We start from the raw sequence: 22,396 nt of genomic DNA, 5'->3' as shown, positions 1-22,396 counted from the left end.
TTGATTAAACGGGAACTTCCTATAGCCAGTGCTCAAATATTTGCCCCAAAGCAAGCCCATTTATCAAGATATGTGGAAGCTGTATTATGTGTAAAGCAAATGCTTTTGTTTTGGAGATTTTGAGCAGGATAAATGATCAAGATTATCAGAGATTGAATTGAGTAGAAGATGCTATATATTCATAATTTCAGTAGTCAAGAGTACATATTTCTTTCAAATGACAAGTGATGAACTAATTCATAATATAAAACAGACAAATGAGCTCTGCTCAACATATTTTTATTGATTTCGGTCATCTCTGTAAATTACCACTTTATACAATAGATGCATTACACAAGCGATTAGTTAGCAGAATATAGCCTTACTGCAGCCAAACAGTTTGTTTGCTGAACTGTATCCAGACAAGAACTATTTGCACTATTCAAAAAGAATCTTGTCATGCACCCATTTTTCATCACCAATATTCCCATTCAATAATCAATAATAATAACTGACTCCTGTTGGTGTCAAACAAGTCTCTTCTGCATCTTGAAAGAGACTGTACTTTTCTCCCTTTTGGGAAGGAATACCGTGAAAAGAGAGCCAGACCTGGCCTGCACTGAAATTTAACAGCACCTGACTCAGCACAGTTGCCAGCAGTCATGTCTGTCAACAAGGGTTAGGTGTGGTTGAGTTTCATTAGCTAACAATACTGAACATGGTTTGCCCTTGCTTTTCATATGCAGTGTTGTTGTAGCCATGTTGATCCCAGGATAGTAGAGAGACAAAGTGGGTGAGGTAATATCTTTTATTGGACCAACTTTTGTTGGTGAGAGAGACACAAGCTTTCCAGCTACACAGAGCTCCTCTCCAGGCCTGGGAAAGGTGCTCAAGAGTGTCACAGCTAAATACAAGATTGAACAGATAGTTTAGCATAAGTAGTTAGCACAGTTTCTAATGGTTCCTTACCTCACCCACTTTCTCTCTCTCTCTAGTCATGCTTTTCTGTGAATATTTAGCAACTGTTTTCTGAATTAAGCTCTTGTGTGTCTAAATCAGCTTCTCAGAACAATGTGTACAGCATCTGTTGGTACAGCAGCTATTGGCCTCTGAAGAGCTGCTATAAAACGCCACTGGATTTTACTCCTTCGATTCTGTGGTTCTGGAGACTAACTTCAGAATGATAGGTTCCACTGGAGTTATGAATCCTTTTGAAAGCAGTTTGAGAGGTATCTGCAGCAATTAGAGAAGATCATTTAGATCCCACTGAATAAAAGACAGATAAAAAGGGGACATAGGACAGAGGCATTTTGTCCTTGGGAATAGGACTGTTTCTGGCCTTCTCAGGAACACAAACCCTTGTATATCTGTGTCACGGGTCTTTGGTTTTCCCTGTTTGATTTAGCACAGCAATCTAGCAGAGCAAGATTTGTGCTAAACATGGATATTTCACTTCACAGTGACTTCATGCAAACTTCCTGGGGTTCACAGCCTCCCTCTACCACTGGTTTAGTTGACTTGTAGGTGTAAACTAAGCCAAAATCTCTAAATGAAACTCATATTGAAAAGGTTTGTCTGATTTTGGGGTAGAGGCGGGCCTGGACCAAACCACATATCCAAATGGCTTATTTTGCAAGTCAGAGCATTCCATTAACATTTTGGCTAGGATTTGGTGAAGGTAAAATTAGAACTATCAGCATATATATCACTGCCTTTAGGTAGAATGGTGTCTTTCTGTGTAGTCCTAGTGAAAGGAAATGAGTTGAGTCCTGATGAAACTAAATGAACCAATAACATTCACTTGCCTTCCTACAACAAGTTGTCCAAGAGAGAATTCTTTTGGATGATCATATGGGCACCTGCTGAAATGTTATTTGTGGAGATTGGTTATTTATGATCATTCTTACAGTCCCCTGCTCCCTTTGTCTCCATGATTCACAGCTAAATATTTCTCCATGATGTTCAGGGAAGGAGATAAATGTGCATTTCTGAATAGCAAGGATCCTAGTTCCAGGAAATGACAGATTCTCGACAAAATCCTCTCTCTAATATATCTGTGTCACAGTATGTCTGCATTACAGTACTCCTAGTTATAGTTTGTGAAGGCCTTTGGCTTTCATATATGTAGTGTTCATCTCAACAAGAGCTTGTTTCCTGCTAAAAATGTTTAAAGCCTGTGACCTTCATATTTGTCAAGGCGGGTTATGACTTTGCATTGGAAGTCTGGCAATATTTTGACTCAAGCCATTGTTTTCTTCGTTACAATGTTACGTAGGCAACTAAGCAAAAGGGGGGTTTGGACTTCTAAGGAGCCACTTTACTAAACAGATGAAGGATGAGCCATGATTTGCAGAAACCTCACCTTAAGCTGCCTAGGGACTTGAACAACAAAAACAAGGACTCATTGATAATGTGTAAATGGATAGGAGTCAAGCCATTTCATTTCTGAATGGAACACTATGCTGATATCAACTAATGTACTTGATTGAAGGTTTCCACTAAAGCTGATTAATCCTTCTCCCTCTCCTCTGCCCTCTAATTTCTCTCTCCTGGACAGTCTCTTTCCCCTTTCAGAATATTCCATTGCAAATTTCAGATTACTTCACATTAAATATGGTGTATAGTCTGCCGTGTATTATACCTGTACGCTTTGCATCTTGTGTTGCATATTTCTCTTGCACTGTATCCCACTGTTCTAGCCAAATAATATAAAACTGCCTCAATTTAACTGTTTTTGCAAATAACTGCATATAAATCTGGATTTCTCACCGGAGTTTCTTTGCAGGGTCTGAAGCTGAAATTCTGCAGCAGACTGGTGATAGCAACTTTTATGGAGAGGAGAGCAAATCTCATTCCAATGCAGTTCCTGGGTCCAGCTCCAAAGGGCAAGTACATGTAAGGATCCATGGTCTCTTTGTTCTCTTTACTGAACCTGGTTCCAGATACAAGCACCTGAGCGTTTATACAGGAACTGAGACAAAAATTCTTGCCTGCTGTAACTCCATTGACTTTAGCAGAGCTACCCCAGGGATGACTTCACCTGAAAGGTCTTTTTTTTTTTTAAATAGAGAGAACGTGCTCAGTTTTGGGGTGCAGAAACATGATCTGGTTTTAGAAATAACTTGTATTTGCCACACAAATGGTCTAACAGTTACCCAGCCCCTTGCCATGTGGAGGAATTTCAGTTCAAGATCAAAGTTCTATGCTTTTTCCCCAGGACTTCATGGGAACTTCATGAAAGCAAAGTCAGGGGTTGCTTCACAGCACCAGGGCCCTTCCTGGCCTCTACAGAGGATGTCCTGAAGAATGGCTGAACTGCCCTGTTTCAGGCAGGAATGAATCTTGGGATGAGTTTGGGTGGGGAAGAGGCTATTTCAAATGGGAACAGTTGGCAACGTTTCATGAAAGCCCAGGGGCTAGCTATAAGAACTTGCAGGGCTAAAATCTGGGACTGTGGTCCCCTGATGCCTCCACAGGAGGCTGGGCTCCTGTCGGAAGGCCCCGTAAGGCTGAGCCCAGCAGGAAGTACTGCCCAGCAGATCCTGAGTGGCAACTCCTTGCAGTCCACTGATTGGCTGGCATTGGTACTTAAGCCAGGCAGCCATGACTGGGAATTGTCAGAGCAACAGTACAAACTGCCTGGCTGTCTTGCTTCAGACCCCATGTGTGAGAGATCTCAGACTCCGGCTTTTGGCCTTGCCTGTCTCTTGATTTACCCTCTGGCCTATCTGGGACCCTGCCTGCCTAATGATGCCTATCTCTTGATTTGCCCTCTGGCCTGTCTTGGACTCTGACCCTCACATGGGTGTTGTGAGATGTAACTGAATAATTTTTGTGAAATTTTTTTTAAATCCTCAGGTGGAAAATGCTATAGGGGTGTGATGTATAATTGATGTACTGATAAGGAGTATACACCGCTGGTCTCTACCAGATGGAATGTCAGACCTACTGAAATATGTGCAATCATGACACCCTCTCACTGGCTAATGGAAGATGTAATGCCTAATGCTGCTGAAGGCAATGAGGATTCTTTTTAATTGGAAATGATAAAAGCCAGTGTTTTTTTTGGACAAGAAGTTCCTGACTTTTGGGCACACTTTTGATTATATCTGTTTGGCCATCAAAACTTGACAAAGTACATAGAAGTGTCAAGTGGTGTCAGAAATGAATTTCAACCTCAGGCTGGACAGGAAAGTGAACAGCAAAAACAAAGAAACCGAGCTGACAATCAGCTTCTCTAGGATACAATAAGTTTTCCTGTGGAGGTTCAGTTGATAGTTCTTAAAACATCTGAGTGAGAGTTCTAGGCAAAGCTTCTGCAGAGTAATGAAGTCCCATTAATGATTGTGATTACCAGTTATATTCACCTTCCAGCTGTTAATGATGTTGCATTGCAACAGTACCGCCTCATCATGGCATGGTCTGTCATTGGTCAGGCTACTGTAAAGTGTAAGTGCAGGGCCATAGACATCAGTTAGCTGGATCAGGCAAAATGTTTCTCTATATCTTCTATGTATGACTGTTATAAAGAGGAGTGGCACCTTGGAAACATGAGCACTGAGTTCATAAAAGAAAGACCAACAGAACTCAGGTACAGTTGCTCATACTGGGCATATAATCTTGTTCCTGTTGAAGTTAATGGGGATTTTGCAATTGGCTTCGGTGGGAGCAGGAGCAGGTATTCTGATATTCTCTGGAGACTCTCTGCCTGCCTTGTTATAAACAGTTATGAAGGTTAACCATGACAAGGAATTTCTTTGCAAGAGACTGATATTTAAGAATGACTTTAAAGATGTCAGTACTGTATATTACTACTTCCCTATCAATATAGGTTCTGTACCTTTCAGGTCTGAACTCCTCTGGTTCTGGCCAGTATTCTGGCATATGATGCAGAAGGAAGGATGGGATCATAACGACAGTGCCCTTGCAAATGGTCACTCCATTTATCTCTACATCTTTCTTGCAGACCCTTTCAATTCGCCCTCCGAAAGGAAAGAGCCTGAGGGTTTCACTCAGTGTCATGTCAACATACTCCATCTGCATCAGGGCATCATATGTGAGAGGCGCCTTTAGTGGAAAGCAAAAATGTTGGTCAGGCATGAGGGAGTTTACACATCTTGTTTTAATCTGATCAGTGTTAAAACCATCCTGTCCTCCCCAATTTATCTCTTGTCAAAGTACATGTCCTAGGTATACTGGGGGTAAAGCTGGGAGTTCACTTTGATTTTCCTTTCCTCAATGTAAGGAAACAGGAATCTGTGCCCATTTTCCTTATGCTGAAAGCTTAGATGGAAAGGGACCCCACCTAAACACAAAAGCTGTTTGAAAACAAAGCTTGTAGTTAAAATTGGCAGTTCTGAGCCCCTTGCTGTGGCCAAAATATTGGTGAAAAGTGGCTTCACTGGAGAGAGGCTGGTACAGGAGCCCAGTGTAAGATTATAAACACAAGTTGGTACCTGTGAAAATGCGATGTTACCATATTGCCCTGTCACTGCTCCATGTTTGTTAGCCAATCCCCCCTCAATACTATGCATATGATTTCTCTTCTTACATTCTCCCCTTCCCTCCTCCTTTGCCTCTGCCCCATAAATACCTTATTGTTGAATAGCAGGATTAAGAAAACAAATGTAAATTGTCCCTTTTAATATGCATTGTTGAATGGTGGGATTTTGAGGAGAGATAAATGGCTGAAGTTGGTGGAAGGAGGGAGACATAAAGACAAACAGATACAGAGAAGACTTATATGTGGGTTGGTGAAGATTTCTTTTATTGTTTTCTCACTGTCCTTCTGAGCTCCCAAAGGGTTGGTGAATCAACACTTAGAATATTTTTTTAATATAACCATTTAATTTCTTTAAAGAACAGTGTTGCTGACTTTGAACTAGAGGAGAGGGATTTCCCATAAAGAGATGCTACATATCACTGAGCATCCAATACTCTTACCTGGTTGGGAAGAACAGAGTCTATCTCCTCCTGCAGCTTCTGCTGTACATCAGGGTGAGTAGCTAGACAGTAAACCAAGTAGCCAAGAGTGGAGCTGGTGGTCTCATAGCCAGCAAAAATAAAGATAATTGCTTGTGCCAGAATCTCAACATCAGTCAGGACTGTGAAGAGATTATAAACAGGCAGAAAAGGTGAAGTCCAAATTCACAGTATGTAAACTGTGCTGTTTGGGGCACAGTACATATTGTATTTTATATACATACACACAGATGAGGAAGGTTTCTTTTATTGTCCCATGTGCAGGAGCACAGGGTTGAGGTAGGTGAATTAGATGCTAATAATTGATTTGAGTCCCTGGTATTGAGAGTTGGCCTATTCAGAAAACACCAATCAAAACAAGGAAGTCAAGTTTGCTGTAGTTCTTCTGCAGGTATTATAATTATATAGTTCGCTTTAATAAAAAAAATCATGTAACATGTATAATCCTGCCACAATCCCCATGAAAGTTTCTCCTGATTAAAGCATCAAGGCCTAAAGAAATTACTAATTGCAAATTATGGGTGTATGCATCATCCTGTGGCCTGATAAACTTGTTCGGCCGCGAGTCTGGTGTAAGGTCACTGAGCTCACTACAGCCCTGAAACCTGGAGCGGGAGGCAGAGACCTTGGTCTGGAGTTGGTGTAATCATCACATCCTGTAGAGCAGGGAAAAGGCTACTGAAGGGGTTAAAATGAGAATGTCTGTGTTTGGATCTCAAGCTCATCCCTCACCCCGAGACTTGAGTTCTACAGGGAAAGTAAATGCAGTCCCTGTGTCCCTCTGAAATGACCCTGCTAGCTAATGAATAGTCAATTGCTGGGCTCCAGAGCCAGCTGTGTCTTCTCCCCTTTAGGCAGAGAAGGGGTGTCAGATGTGAGGCTTTTTGAGGAAGGTGTGAGAAAAGAAAAAAGGGGGGAAATTCTCTCACATCATCTGCCTCCATCCACCCCAGAAAAGAACTGAGAATATTTGCTCATAGTGATAAATACAATGCTGACAAATATTTGGGGGAGCGAGGACAGGCAGTTTATCCCTGGGTATATTGGTACATACCACCCCAGTATCTTTTATTGACCAATCTTAATTAATATGCTGTAGAAGATGCCATGGAATGCGCTTTTTGTTTTAACTGCAGGAAAGGAGACAAGTTACCTCTTTTATACAACACTGTTGTGCAAATGAGCACATGAATGAGTATAAATCTTCTCCCCAGCTGCACAAGATGAACAATCCAATTCCCCTCAGTCCAGGAGCCTCCAAAGGCACTCATGATTGTAAATAATTTCATGGTTTTACCTTTATTTGGGTGATCCAACCCATTGCTCTTGTGACTGGTGTTTAAATTCTGGGAGTCAATCATCAGCTGCAGGAAATCCACTCGGTCCTGGGAAGAGAAGTAACATTCAGAAGACAGCTGACAGTGAAGATGGCAGACTTGGACTCATTCGCACAAGGAGCAGTGAGCAGAGCTTAGAACCACAAAGCTAAACCTCTTGTGGCAAAATACCTTGTTCGCCTCACTAGGCTCAGTTCTTTTTAGCCTTGGAGACTCAGGTTTGGGGCAAGGCAAAGCCTTATAGGTGGCACAGGGTCCTGCTACTCCTCTCCTCAGTCAGTCCCTTGTGCTTATTTTCCTTCCCTCCTGGGGAGCAACTGCAGCTTCCCTACTGGAAAGGTTTGGTGTCTTGCTGCAAACAGCCTACTGACAGCTTCCCTGCTCCTCTCAGTCCTTCACTCTCCCTCTCCTAGCACCCAGGCTAGGGTTTAAAAAGGTCCCAAGTAGTTGGAGTCAGCTGAAACTAAGGTTCCCTAGCAACCCCCTTTCCAGCTGAACCTTATTGCCCCCCTGATTCTCTCTCCTCAGTGGATAGGGAGGGGCCTTTTAAACCCCTGGGACTAATTATTACCCCCCTTTTGTAGCTGTTTGTCCTGGGTTTACCACACTCTTTAGTCCGGATTGCTTGGCACCCTTATATGGCTTTACAATTTGGGGGGGAAATAATCACAGTAAGTGTATTTCAGAAGTATCACCTCTACAATTGGGTTTAATATTCTCCCTGGGACTGGATTGAGGAAGTCCTGAAGGGTAATAAGAGTGACTCTGTCCTCTTAGCTTTCGTGTGGAGACCACATCTTTTATGGGACTCAATATTCAGCAATATGGTCATTTGTCATCATTACTATATCTACTGCTTACTCAGCTGTATCCCTCCCTCTCTCTGCTCCAGCGTCCCTAGTCCACTCCATGGGTGATCACATCTTCTGCCAGTTTGCTGTCAAATCAAAAGCATTGCAAGCCCAAACTGCAATTGCTTTTACCCTGATGTAGCCCAAGGTCACTGCTGCATTCATTCTGTTCTGTGACTCTGCTGGGACTTTAGTTCCAGCAAAATTCTGGATGTGTTGTAATGCTGGCTTCTGGTCATTATTTGACTTTAGTTGCATTTTCAATGCTGTCACGTGAAGAATTTTTCACGTGGGCTAACTGAATGGATAATATTCTTTGGTTCCATCATTGAAAAAGTCTTCCTTACCGTGGGGGTGTCTCTCTTGCGCTTTTCCTTTATTTTGGTGATTGACCGTGCGAAGAATTCCAGGGCATCATTTGGGAAAACGCCCACATTCAGCATCTTAAGAAGAGGAGTAAGGAATGGAAATACATCTAGAGTATAGCGAAATTCATTGTGAGAGTGAGGCAACCTGGGCAAAAAAATCCATTTCCTTAAGTTATCAGTGGAAAAATATAATCAGAACAATGACATTCTTAGCTGAACCAGGCACTGAGCAAGAACATCCTACAGTTCAGTGATTCAAATCCAGCTCCAGATAGTAGGAACCTAGTGCCCAATTCACCCCTGAAGCAAATGGGCACCACTCCCATTTACATAGGCAGATGTGCTGACATGGTACAGTGTGTGTACTACCCAAAGGCAACAGGGAGTTGAGAGGGATAATCCTGCCCCAAATGCAGTTCCTTCTTGAGCTCTGCCTGGGGCAATGCAGCTTCACACTACCCCTTACTAAGGTTGCTGCCTCACTGCTAGGAGTTAGCCCTGTGTATGAATACCTGCCCCAAGAACATTCCAGTCTCTCAAGCAGGACCGGATTAACTCTCCTGTGGGCCCGGGGCAGTTAGATTTTTATGGGGCCCCTGTATACAAGTCTGTTTCCTAATTCAAAACAAAATGATCACAATTATGGCATTGAGGCTATTAAATTATACTATTATACGTTATACTAAACTTTGCCTTTTAATTAATATAAAGCTGTTCTGTGGTTACATTTCAGTCTTAAAACATGTAGAATATAGTTAAATTAATTCAAAATAGCCTACTTCTTACCTTAGAACAGCTGTTATATTAGTTTCCTTCTGGGAGGCAGTTTGGGTGCAGGAGGGGGCTCCAGGCTGGGGCAGAGTGTTGGGGTACAAGTGAGGGGTGCGGGCTCTGGGAAGGAGTTTGGTGTAGGAGGGGATTCTGACCTGGGGTTGGGGTGCAGGAGGGGGTGCAAGGTTCCCGACCAATGGGAGCTGCAGGGACGGTGCTGGGGGCAGGCTCAGCATGCGGAGCCAGGGGCTGAAGAGACATGCCACCAGCCAGCCACTTCCGGGAGTGGTGTGAGGCTGCAGCCTGCCTGAGCCCTACTGTTCCGGTGCCCTGGGCTGCAGTCCCTAAAGCCCCTGTATTAATCCGGCCCTGCTCTCAAGCCGTGTGTGTCTGGTGTCTTTTTGCCATTGAGACTGGGGTCGATTATGCTCTCTGAGTGCAGGACATTCCTCCAGCTAGCACTAGCAATATTCCACAGAAATAGCTTCCCACCCCAAGAAATCTTTGGAAAAACCAAACTAATAACAAAGCCTGGCATACTCAAGATGAAAATATTGTTGCCCTTTTTGTCCTGAGCAGCTAGTCAAGCTTTGGGGCTGGAAATAGAAACTGGTGGTAACCAGGCATTTCTTTGAAGTAGTTTTGTTTATTTACAAAGACTGTACAAAGTCCTGTCTCTCTGAATGCAGAAGGAACCAAGAACAAAAGGAGCAGTTTCTTAGCTAACAGTCCCCCAACCTCTGTAGCCAATATCAGACCCAACATCATGCTCTATCTTTTTCCAGGACCAAATTTCTGCTTACAAGCTCCTGCTTGGCTTTTGCGTGGCTCTTTGCCTCTTCCTCTCTCTGTCCTTGACTGTGACCTCAGTATCTGTGTGTACTCCCACACCTGCTGGTCACAAGACCCAGTTGAATCCATTGCCCCTGCGGTGCTAGTTTCTGGGCAGACTGTATTAGGCTTTGTTTTAGGTGTGGCCCCTTAAGTGTCTCATACAATTATCTTAAATGGAGGACACACTCACACTTCAGCTTGAATGAGGCTTTACCTCAACCCATAACAAGGTTTCACCCGGCTCATAACAATATTCTGAAAGCTTTTGAAGTTTGTTTCAGACTGGCTTGAATGTTCTCAAATCCTTTACTGTCCCATACCCTAAGAACCAGCTCCAGATCTCCACTACACTGTTGTGACCCTTCCTACCTGCTATACAATAGAATGGCCAAATGTTGGTGATCTTTGTGTCAACACAACTCCACTGACTACAAAAAATCTTGCCTCTTCTAGAGATTACCATAATCATTGGGCATAGCATGGGTATAAAGAAGTATAATTTGACAGAGATAAGACCATCCCAGTGTAATCATAGGACTGGGAGGGACTGAGGAGGTCATCTAGTCCAGTCTCCTGTACTTATGGCAGGACTAAGTAATCAAGGTGGAGAGTTTAGTTTCCCTAGACATTGGCTAAGGTATAGAATGGAGCAGTATGTACTGTTGCTCCACATATCCTTACTGAACGTCTGGATCACAAACTTGGCTGGAGTTTTCAATGAGCAGGAGCCAACTTACATATGAAAATAAAGAGTTGGAAAGAGAAGTCAAACTTCACTAGTTTCTTAATCTCCTTCACAAATGGGTCTTGGGGGTTGTTCATGGAGTCAATATTCACACCAAACGAAGTGCTTGTGATAACATCCATGCTGTAGGCACCAAACACACTGAGAAAAGATGGAAAATAAAATACTGATTGTGGACTTAACATTTGAAATAGGTAATTATAACCTTTCACTTGCTTCCCATATGACACCTCCTTAAAGAAAACAAAACCCTCAGGAGGAATTCTCTTTCCTTCTTCTGAAAACAAAGAAAGATAGGCAATACTAGTATTGCACCTGTGAGGAAACAGGCAAATTTCCATAAAGCCTCATTCAGAACAAGCATAGCCTAGAATCTCGTAATCTTCCTCAGAGTATGACACAGTTATTAGCTCATGTGTAGGTATTCTGGTGGAATCAGGCCTGCTCAAGTGCTGTGATTAGCTTGTCAGCGAATGGCTGTGGCCCTTGAAGCCCTAATACTAAGACAGTATAGTCTGCTTGTTCCAGTCGTAAAATCTGTGGTTTTGGAACCAAGTATGCTAAGTTCTGTCCCGCATGCTGCCTGTATGGTGACAATGAATTTATTACCATTAGTTTTATTTATTATTTGCACGCCGTTAGCACAAAATACTTGGTGCACCCCAGACAGACACAATCCCTGCCCTGAAGAGCTCACAATCTAAAAATCACACCGTATCAACAGCTGTTCTCAGACAAGTCCCAGCCTTGTAGGACAGAATTACTCACTCTTTAACAGCTATGGGTTCATCCTTTTCCACTTGCTTCTGAACATTTCTCACCAAAACCTTCCCATAATGCATCATGATGGGAAACATCTGAAATATGAATCAGAGCACACAAATAAAAATGTCCTATATATAGATAATTAGTATAGTAACTTTTCCTCTTGTTTAAAACATGGTTTCTAATAGCCTAGCAGAGAATCATAAACATTCACAAGCATCATCTCTTTCGGCTTTCTGGCATTTTCATTTTAATCCTTTTCCTTTTTACATGAGGAGGCGCAAAGGAAACAAGCTGATTTAGAAATCTGATTCTGACAGAAGAGACCAGACCATTGTGACTATCTTTGCCTCAGTGCTGTCTGCACTGACCCAATGGTTTAGTTTGTGACTGCTCTTCTGGGTTTTACCTCCTTTAGCTTCCCACTGGTGAAGGTTGGAGAGAGCACAGTGCGAATCCTCTTCCACTGCTCATCCTCAGCGATGGAGACAGCCGACTCCAGCAATCCTGTTGGACCAAATCTCTGGGGGGGAAAGGCAAAGCACAGAAAGGATCATATCTAGCTCTCATTGATTGTTTCAACTGAGCAGAATTTATCCTGAGTATTTTTTTGTATTCCCAACTTTTGTATTCCCTAATAGATTCAGCCGCTTTTGAAGTGCAGTCAAATAGGTTTCTTTGAGAACCAAAGTACCCTATTCCAACTGAGCTTCTTCTCCCTCCTTCTTTAGTGCAGGAGTGGAGTGACATGCAGTGGGAAATGAGCTTAATTCTGGATGTACATTCATTCTCCTATACTAAGAGACTCTAAAGCTTTCCAATACTGTGTGTTTCTAACAGTAATTGAGATTGTTTTCATTTAAGACTTTATTATGTCTTAATGAAGAAGGTTAAAGATTGGAAACCTACCCGTCGGTTGGTAAAAGTGGTGTAGCACTCTTTCACCAGCACAGTTTTAATGAGTGTAGAATCCAGGATGGCCAGCACAGGCTGTCTGCCATCGTAAAACCTATGGAAAAATAACACATTGCAAAACCCACCACTGTCAATGGAGAATAAGGAATTAAATGGAAGCTCCTTCATCAAATTTTCTATGATGGCTACAAGATCTAGTCTCCATGAGCTTTTTATAGTTAAGTCTGTGACTGGATATGAAAAATAGAAATATTTTTTCTGTAATCTCTTTCATTTATAGTCGTCAAGGTGCTACTGGTAACAATAGGTCAAGGATTTGCAGACAGAAATGTGGTTTTTAAATTGATGATGCTCATTTAATTTCATCCCATTCCTCCTAGTTATGCCTTTTTCTAATCCTCTCAACACCTCCAGTGCCTCCTTGATGTTTACATCCTTCAAATACATGTAGACCATTCCCTACAAGTCCTCATTTTGCCAAGCAGTACATACTCAGTTCCTTAATCTCTCTTCATAAATCAATCTCTTCATTACCACTGGAGCTAGAATAGACTTTTTCCAGAATTAGATTTGTACTGAAAACATCTTTCCAAAACCAGACAAAAGACACAAGTTTTTCTGTGACACAAGCACCTTGTCCTGTGTCATTAGGGAGCATTTCTACAATGTAGAAATAGAAAGTTTTTTACAAAAAAAGAATGTACAGCAGGATGTCACCTTGACTCATAACACAGTGTGAAAATTATGAGATTTCTTCAAGTTTCTTTGCAAATCTTAAAGAAAAGATTCAGGCGTACAGGGGACTGAACACCTCCGACGCCCACTGCAATCCATGGCAGTTTAAGGTGCTGTAAATCATCAGTTGTTAACTCTTGCAATTTTAGGCATTTGTGTTAAGTTTCTGATGGCGTACCAATTTCTGGCATCAAACTCATGACTTTTGCCCGTCTTCAAAATGCCCACCATTTCCCATTACTTTCAAAGTGTTTGAAGCCTGAGGGTGCCCTTCGTGAAGATGGCTTCCATATCTCTACTTTGCGTGTAGAAGCGAGGCCGCCTCTAGTAAAGATGTTTGCTCTCTCACATTGTTTCCAATGGGGTACCCTCAGGAAACATGGCTGTCCTTGGGCTCTGTACTGGGAATTGTAAGGAGACGATGGGAAGGAGAGAAGGCAGGAAGATGGCTGGTGCAAGGATATGTGGACTGCTGTAGGGAGAAGAGTAATGCAGGTTGCAGAAGGAGACTAGGGCAGAGGGGGCTGTAGGGAACAGGAAGGAGGATGAGGGAGCTCAGAGAAATAGGAGCGGCAGAGTGGAAGACCCACTGCCTATCGTGCTGACTGGTATTGTCTCGTTGTTTCCTTGTCCTGTTGTCTTTTGTCTTATTCTTGGATTATAAACTCTGTGGCAAAGACTGTCTTTTTGTTCTGTGTTTGTAAAGCTCCTACCACAATGGGGTCCAGGGCTATGACCTGGGATCCTATGTGCTACAATAATACATAATAATAATAAAGATTAATGGGTAGAAGAGTTTGTGGGGAAAAGGAAAGAAAATTGGGGAGGGGTGGGGCATTAAAAGGTATTTTCCCTAGACTCTGAAACTCTTTCAGAGATGTTACAGTGAATAGATATATTCATTACTGAAAACAGCAAGGTGTGTTCCAGGTTTAGAGCCTGAGTTATAATCATAGTGGCAAAAGGTGAAGCAAACATCCAGTGCAGAATAAGACTGGTGGTAATGCAGATGTATTGCCCTTCATCAGGTCAGGGTCAGGACAGATGTGACAAGGCAGATCTATCACTCTATCTTAGATGCTATAGAACAGTGGTTCCCAAACTTGTTCTGCCGCTAGTGCAGGGAAAGCCCCGGCGGTCCGGGCCGGTTTGTTTACCTGCCGTTTCCGCAGTTTTGGCCGATTGCGGCTCCCAGTGGCCGCGGTTTGCCCCTCCAAGCCAATGGGAGCTGCTGGAAGCGGCGGCCAGTACGTCCCTTGGCCCACGCTGCTTCCAGAAGCTCCCATTGGCCTGGAGCAGCGAACTGTGGCCACTGGGAGCTGCGATTGGCCAAAACTGCGGATATGGCAGATAAACAAACCGGCCCGGCCCACCAGGGGCTTTCCCTGCCCAAGTGGCAGAACAAAGTTTGGGAACCACGGCTATAGAAATATCCATTAGCGACAGTATTATGGCTGTTTCTCAAAGGAGTATCTGGGGTATATAAACCCTTTGTCACAGGTTTTAAACAAGGAGAATAGGACACCTGAGTTATAAACCCTGATGGATCCTGTTCCTATTAAAGTCAGTGGGATTTTTGTTATTGACATGACTGAAAGCAGGATCCAGTCATTTGGATCCAAATCTGAACACCTTTCATCTGACAGGCCAGGTAAAGCTCTATATAACATGATGTTAAGATCCCCTCTTCTGGCGGATTATTTTTCACCATCTGATTTAGATTTTGGATGAACTTTAAAGACCCTGAGCTGATGAATACTGTCTAGTAAAATACTTACCCCCAGATTTTCCCATATTTCTGAAAGCAATTTTTGTCAAAGTCCACTAAACCCTGCAGAAGAAATGTTAAAATGGAATTAGAAGTGGAGGAAGAGTACTCAGGCAGAAATTTCATCAGCTACATGGCAGAAACTGCCTAGGGACTCTTGAGGATCTACACTATGAGCAAAGGCTGCCCTCAGATAGACAGGCACATTGACTTTGATGGTTAAATCATACATGTACCTATGCGCATAGTTCAGCCTGATGTTCGGTACTGTGATTTCTTTTTTAAACTACAATCATAGGTGGGTTGGCTTGATGGGTCTGCCTGTCTGCTGGATCTGCCTGTTGCTTGGTGGGTCTACCTGTCATTCCTGGGATGGGTTGGAGGAAGGAAAAATTCTACCGTGTTTGGTTAGGGGCGTTCAATCCAACAGATGCCCAAGTAGTTTAGTAGTTAATAAATAAACAAATAAAAATTTTCCAGTTATGCAGATACAGTGTAATGGTCATAAGGGACAGCATGCTGCCCTTTTAAGAAGGAGCCATGTACTTCTCCTTTCCCCGTGCCATATAAGGAGGAAGCAGGAAGCCTGCTGAGATGGGAAAGTGAAGCTAGAGCTGGCAGCTGGGCTGAAAAGACTCCTTTATCGGCTGTTCCTGAGGCCTGTGTGATTTCCCAACAACCTTGTGAGCAACAAGACCCTCCTAAGAACATCATTGGATATGTGTGCCCATATTTCAAAACTGAACTTAAGGAGACTGTAAGTAAATGACAGGTTTCAGAGTAGCAGCCGTTTTAGTTGGAATCCGCAAAAAGAAAAGGAGGACTTGTGGCACCTTAGAGACTAACAAATTTATTTGAGCATAAGCTGTCACTCAAATAAATTTGTTAGTCTCTAAGGTGCCACAAGTCCTCCTTTTCTTTTTGTAAGTAAATGGTGTACCCAGAAAAAATGGTGTAAATGTAAATGGTGAGTCTGCAAACCAGCTACACCTATGTTTGTCTTTTTTGAGTTAGCACCAAGGTCTCACTGGGTCCTTCACTTGAGCTGTATAGGATAGGTGTCATGGTCTACATTACAGAGACTCTGTGCTGTCGTGGGTCTTCACATGCCAGCAGAGAAGCTTGTACAGGATACATCCATCAGTGCAGTGTAAATGTTTTGGTACTGTAATATAAGGGACGTGTATTTCTGGAGCCCTCAGTCACTTACTTTGCGATACTCCAAGCTGGTCCCAAAGAAAGGCAGGGGTGTTGGCCCAGGAATACCCAGTTTCTTAAATAAACCATAGGGTCAGATCCCATATCTGTAAAATAATAAGAATCTGAAGGTCACATAACAATGACAATTGGCTGTTGGATCTCAAAGCTATCCAGGGGCAGCGGAGCTGTTGCACTATAACAGGAACAAAGCTGTGGAAAATTTGGTCCAAAAATTAGTATTTTGTAAATCTGTTTAATAAACACAGCCAGTGATAAGCTTCACTGCTGTAATGGACCATCAACGAGCGAGCCCTGAGGTAAAAGCAATCATCTCATAAAGGAATAATTGTTCCAATAGAATGGGTCCTTCAAGCCATTAGCAAAATGCAAAAGAGAAGCCTCTCTAGGCTCATTGCCAGCACAGGGAGAGGAGCCAATAAAGGGAGAGAGAAACACAGGGGAAAAAAAGCTTACATATGTTTATTACGGACAAACCAAAGCCGAGCCAGACATTATGTCCTGAGCGGAGCTTTTATAAGGCTGCACTTTAATTTCATGTATTGTTCTCCTTGTGCTTAGCCCAATGTTACTGCAGTGGTGTGTCGGGGAGCCTAGTCTGATGGGTTTCTGTTTGGATTCTGTTGACAGCTTTGCAGATTTCTCTCCTCTGAAGCACCCTTTTTTTTGGTGTTGTAAAGTTATTACTCCTACCTCAGGGCTCTCTGCTTCTCTATAAAGATCTGGGCTGCAGCATTTTGAAGCTTGTCTTGGGCTGTGTTGAAAGAGCTTTTCAAAATATTTGTTTCTGGATGGAGGTTACCAATTTCCCATGGAAGAACTTTATCACTGGGTGAATGTTATAGCTCTAATGTTTACCAAGGAAACCTTAGCAGAGGCTTTATTTAGGCCAGAACAAAGTGGGGGGGGCGGGGGCGGTTAAAAAGGGTAAGTATATTGAAAGGTTGACTTCTTGCTGATACTGTATTTTATTGTGCATCATACTGACACTGGAAATTGTACAAGATGTTTATCAATATTTATAATTCATTCCATGGATCCCAAAGCAGTTACAGACTCAGCAATAGTCCCCCCACTATCTAGCCCAAATTCTGCCACAGTAAATCCTAGAGGAAGTCCTTGAGGCTCAAACTCATAGCAATTCACAAAAGTACTGTTTGCAGATCTCCCTAGATTGGATTATGGCTGGACCATCCCTTTGCCAATATGTCTTTCGAAAAGGTTTGCTAACCAGAGAGCCCTTCGAGTTCAGAGGCTACAGATCCTACAGCAGTGGTTCTCAGCCAGGAGTCCGGCGCCCCCTGGGGGGCTGCAAACAAGTTTCAGGGGGTCCGCCAAGCAGGGCCAGTGTTGGACTTGCTGGGGCCCAGGGCAGGAAGCCAAAGCCCCACCATGCGGGGCTGAAGCCTGGGGCCCTGGACCGTGCCACCTGAGGCTGAAGTCGAAGCCTGAGCAACTTAGCTTTGCGGGGCCCCCTGTGGTGTGGGACCCTGGGCAACAGCCTTGCTTGCTACCCCCTAACACCGGCTCTGGCTTTTATATGCAGCAAAAAGTTGTTGTGGCACAGCTTGGCCGTGGGGTTTTTATAACATGTCCGGGGGGCCTCAGAAAGAAGCAGGTTGAGAACCCCTGTCCTACAGGACTGACATGCAGCTTGCATTTCAGGAGACCATTGGAATTAAGGCATTGACAGTTCTCAAGATCTTGAAGGAAACAGCACAAGAAGAGAAGCTTTAGTTCAATAGAACTTTACTTACAGTATCAGGAGAGCGAGGAGGGTGATCAGAAGAGCCCAGGTCTCAATGGAGAAATGTGGAAGGAAGCTCATCCTCGCTCTGTACTCCTCTCGCTGACCAGTCTAACTTTGTTTCTCTCTTCTCTGCCCTGGATTAGGTTAGCGCCCTAGGGAAAATGAGAGAGTTTCACGATTTTGTCTGCTACTCATATGACGCAGTGGCCTCTAAATGAGCCTTGGGTTCTGCCTTTATTTCATGTGAAAGGGGAGGAGGAGTAAATGCCAGAGCTAGTGGAAAGAGGCCAATCTGGAAAGGTTATGTTATCTTACGATGTAAGAGCACCTGAAACTAACCTCAGAGGTCTTAAATTTCTTCATAACAAATAGTTCAATCCATAATTAGTCAGCAATTCCTAACCCATGTGAGGGAAGTTCCTTTATTATGGTGACAATCTCATAGACTTTAAAGCCAGATCATCGAGCCTGACCTCCTGCATAACACAGGCCAAAGAACCTCATCCAAAAATTGCTACATCAAATGCATAACTTCAGTTTGAGCTACAGCATCTCTTTTTACATTACAATCAAATCATTTTAAAAATTCAAGAATAATTATGTTTATTTAGTATCCAAATGCCTCTGGTCTCCTTAAGGGAAATAAATATAAATACAGTTACAATTTAAAAAAATAAACCCTGTTCCCATTAAAATATTTCTAAAATCCGGAGTCAGAGCTGGCTTGAGCAGGAGTTAGAGTTGCAGTAACCATACGATCACATCTCATGTGATCCCATCAGTTTAGTCAGAATTTAAAATTTTCATTTAAAAAAAAAACGTTGCTAGCCCTACTGAAGAAAACCTGTCTCATGTGAACCAAGCAGGAATGTCCTCCTGAGTCTGCAGGCAGAGAGACTGAAACAATGGGCATGATTCTCCACTCTCTAACACCAAGCTAACATCGGTGACATTGCTCAGGATTTAGACCAGTGTGACAATGTGAATTTCCCATTCATGAATGTGGGGGTATTCACAGTTTATACGTCATCACTGTTGACTGTTGCACTGAGTAGAATTTGGGCTTGTGAGCAAGACTTGAGGAGAGCAATCCAGAAAGCACCATGAATGGCAGCATCTGATCTTATTTCAGGAGGATCCGTATTGCTTTCCACCTTCCCCTGGCTTTTGCTGAGAGCTTTGGATACAAATCAGTCCAGATTAATGTCTATTAACAACAACTGTCTTAAAATTATTACATGTGTTATGTAGACAAGTTAATGACAGGATTCGGTAAGCATGTGGCAAATTCGTATCCTATTCTCCTTAATGCAGGGAGATTGGACTCTGTCATCCAAAAGGCATTTTCCAGTTATCCAGTATTATCTAGGATTCGACAATAACAGTGATTGGCCATCTCCAGGATCAGGGAGTTAGTTGCCAAGGTTGTGCATGCCACCTTCTGAGCTGTGCAGGAGACAGCTCAGACCCAGTTCAGGATATGGAGTGGAGACTTGATTTTTTTTACTGGCTTTCCACAGCAGCCAGTTCTTTACAAAGCAATCCGAGATGAGCTGATACCCCATAATCCTATTTGTTGTGTTTTTAAAGGTCAATCACGTGAGTCCTCAAGTGAGGACAGAGTCCCTTTAGCTTTTATTGATACAGTAAATACCATATCCTGTCAACAAACTGGTGTAATCATAAGGGCATGCAAAGTTCATTAACTAAGAGACACTTTCTTCTATCTTATGCAAACAAAGAAGAAGGCCATAAATTGGGCTGTCAGCTTTTCTCATTTCCAAACCTAGATCTCCTGTAGAAATTGCTATGGGAGGAGCTCTGGGGGAAGGTAAATCCCTTGCAAATCCTCCAGCAGGGGATCCTCTGGGTTCCACAGGAGCCCAGGGTCTTCTGTGATGAGGCTATGAGCCTCAATGCCTCTTCTAGGACCACTAACAGCGCTCCTCAAGTCCCACATAGTGTGATTAGCTTATTTAGCTGGCTAAATAATAAAGCTGAGATCTCCATTGGCAACAAACTCAATAATATAAATACCTTGTGTTCATTTTAACAATTTCAATTCTGCCCACAAAGAAAAGGGAAGAAGCGACCATCTTATAACGTCATAGTGGTTTTATTATGTAGTGTCTGCATGGGATATATGGGAGAGGTTGTACATGCCGCGGTATGTAATTTCCTTGCAGATTTTAAAAAGCATATGATCTTTCGGAAATGTCCATTATGTGTGAGTAGATTCCAAGTGATTTGGCATCCTGATAATTCTCCAAACCGATTTATTAATGACAGCAGGGGAAGACCGAAGAAGAAGAATTCCCAAGTAACAGAAAAAATCATCTGCATGCAAACTGCTCTTTTGCTCTTTGTATACCTTTTGTTTATTTGTAGGCTTGCAAAGCTGGACTACTTTCTTAGACTTATTACTAGGTGCTCAACAGATAAAAGGGAGAGGGGACAACCTTGCCGCATTCCTCCTTCCAGCTGAAATATATGTAAAAGAATTCCATTTGTCAGCGCCTTTGCAAAAAGGGGTATTGTAAAGGACTTCAACACAGTTAAGAAAAATTGGACCAAAAATTAGTTGTGCAATTAACAAGAGACACTCCACCCAGTCAAATGCAGCCCTAGGGATAAAATTATTGATGGACTACCTAGTAACTGGGCTTGGTGAATTAAGTGAAATATTTTTCTTTTGCTATCAGCAGCAATTCTGCCTTTCACAAAACCAACTTCACTTTTGTAAATAATTAAAGGGATTGCATCATTTACTATAGGTGCTGGAACTAGGGATGCTGGGGGTGCTGCCGCACCCCTTGGCTTTAAGTGGTTTCCATTATACACAGTTTGATTCAATGACTCTCAGAACCCCCACTATACACATTGTTCCAGGACCCCTGTCATTTAGGCAGGCTGCTAGAAGTTTGGTGAATATTTTCTAATCTGTATTTTACAGAGACATAGGAAGGAAATCTTACCAGTTATGACCAACACTACCTTTCTCCAAAGTTAATAAGAGCCATTCTTGTATCATGAGAAACACTCCCCTTTTGAAAAGTTTCAGCAAAGACTTTAAGTAGGATAGGAGATATCTGTGCAGAAAACCTCTTCTAGAAGCTTGCCCGGATAACCACCTACCAGTGGTAGATTACCAAGGTTTGAATCCTGTATTACTTTTTCACTCTCTTATACTGATATAGGATTTCCCACTAACAATACTAATATGATGAAACAGTGTTTTTAAAATGCCTTTGAGAAACCAATCAAATTTAATTTGGTCAACTTAATTCTCAGAGCAAATAAGGCTTAATAAAGTTTTTTTAAAACTACTCATGTACATTAGAGTTCAAGAGTGACACTCCCATTCTGAATTAGGCTGGGGTTTAAGAAAGCATCCATGATGAGGAATTACAATTAAGCACTTGCTTCAGCACCCATCTTGAATAGGAATGGACTTAAGAGTCAATGAAGGATTGTGTGTGATTAGAGCACTAGTTTAGGGCTTGGGATACCCAGATTCAATTTCAGTTTCTTTGCTTTGCCACTACTGTGTGACCTTGGGCACGTCACTTTGCCTCTCTAGGCCTCAGTTCCCCATCTGTAAAATGGGGATAATAGCACTGCCCCACTTCACAGGATGTTGTGCAGATAAATACATTGAAAGATTATGAGGCACATAGATACTACAGTGATGGGGCCATATAAGTACCTAAAATAGAATTACCTTGCATGTGCTTAAGTGCTTTCCTGAATAAGGACCAGAATTATGGGATGTTGTTCACAGCTTGTTCCACTTTCTTCTTTTTATTTTTTTGAGTTATTGGGGAGGGTTTTAAAGAGGAAGTAAAACAGAGATGTGCCCTTAAATTAACTCGCATGCTATATTGCATTTGGAAAACAAATAATCCGACATAGAAAGCGCTTGGCCACAGCAATGCAAGATCTGATGCAAAACAACGGTTCAGACATGTCAGCTGTATGCTATGAGCATCAATAGGAAAGGACAACATCCTAATAGCAGTAAAGCCGATATAAAGTTGATGTGAGGGATCACAGCCCTCAAACCTGTGCCTATAGGTTCCTAGCTAGTGCACAGATCACCTGAGCCACTGGAGAAGAGGGCTAATGAAGCTCTAGCTCACAAATGGCCCCACCCACAAACTTCCTGGTTGGGGGAGTTCTCCAGCCCCAACAGTTGGCTGGGATGCACTATTTAAACCAGAAAGAGGCACAGGAAGTTGTCTGAGCAACTAGGTGAATCCTGGTTGGGTACTGTTATTGACCCTGCCTACTTACCTGACTACTGCCCTCCTTATCCCAGAGCCCTGTCTGTTCCCAGTTCTTGCTTTTCTGCCTCACTCCAGGTCCCTGCCTTTATGCC

At 42.7% G+C, this 22,396-nt stretch overlaps 1 pseudogene; it reads right to left on the bottom strand.

Moving 5' to 3' along the window:
- Positions 1-1,119: 1,119 nt before the first annotated feature.
- On the bottom strand, positions 1,120-18,096 carry LOC141994365 (cytochrome P450 3A9-like; annotated as a pseudogene).
- Positions 18,097-22,396: the final 4,300 nt, after the last annotated feature.

This window comes from Natator depressus, chromosome 10 (genome assembly GCF_965152275.1).
Source record: "Natator depressus isolate rNatDep1 chromosome 10, rNatDep2.hap1, whole genome shotgun sequence".
NCBI classification, from domain to species: Eukaryota; Metazoa; Chordata; order Testudines; family Cheloniidae; genus Natator; species Natator depressus.
This window is presented reverse-complemented; position numbering and strand designations above follow the sequence as displayed.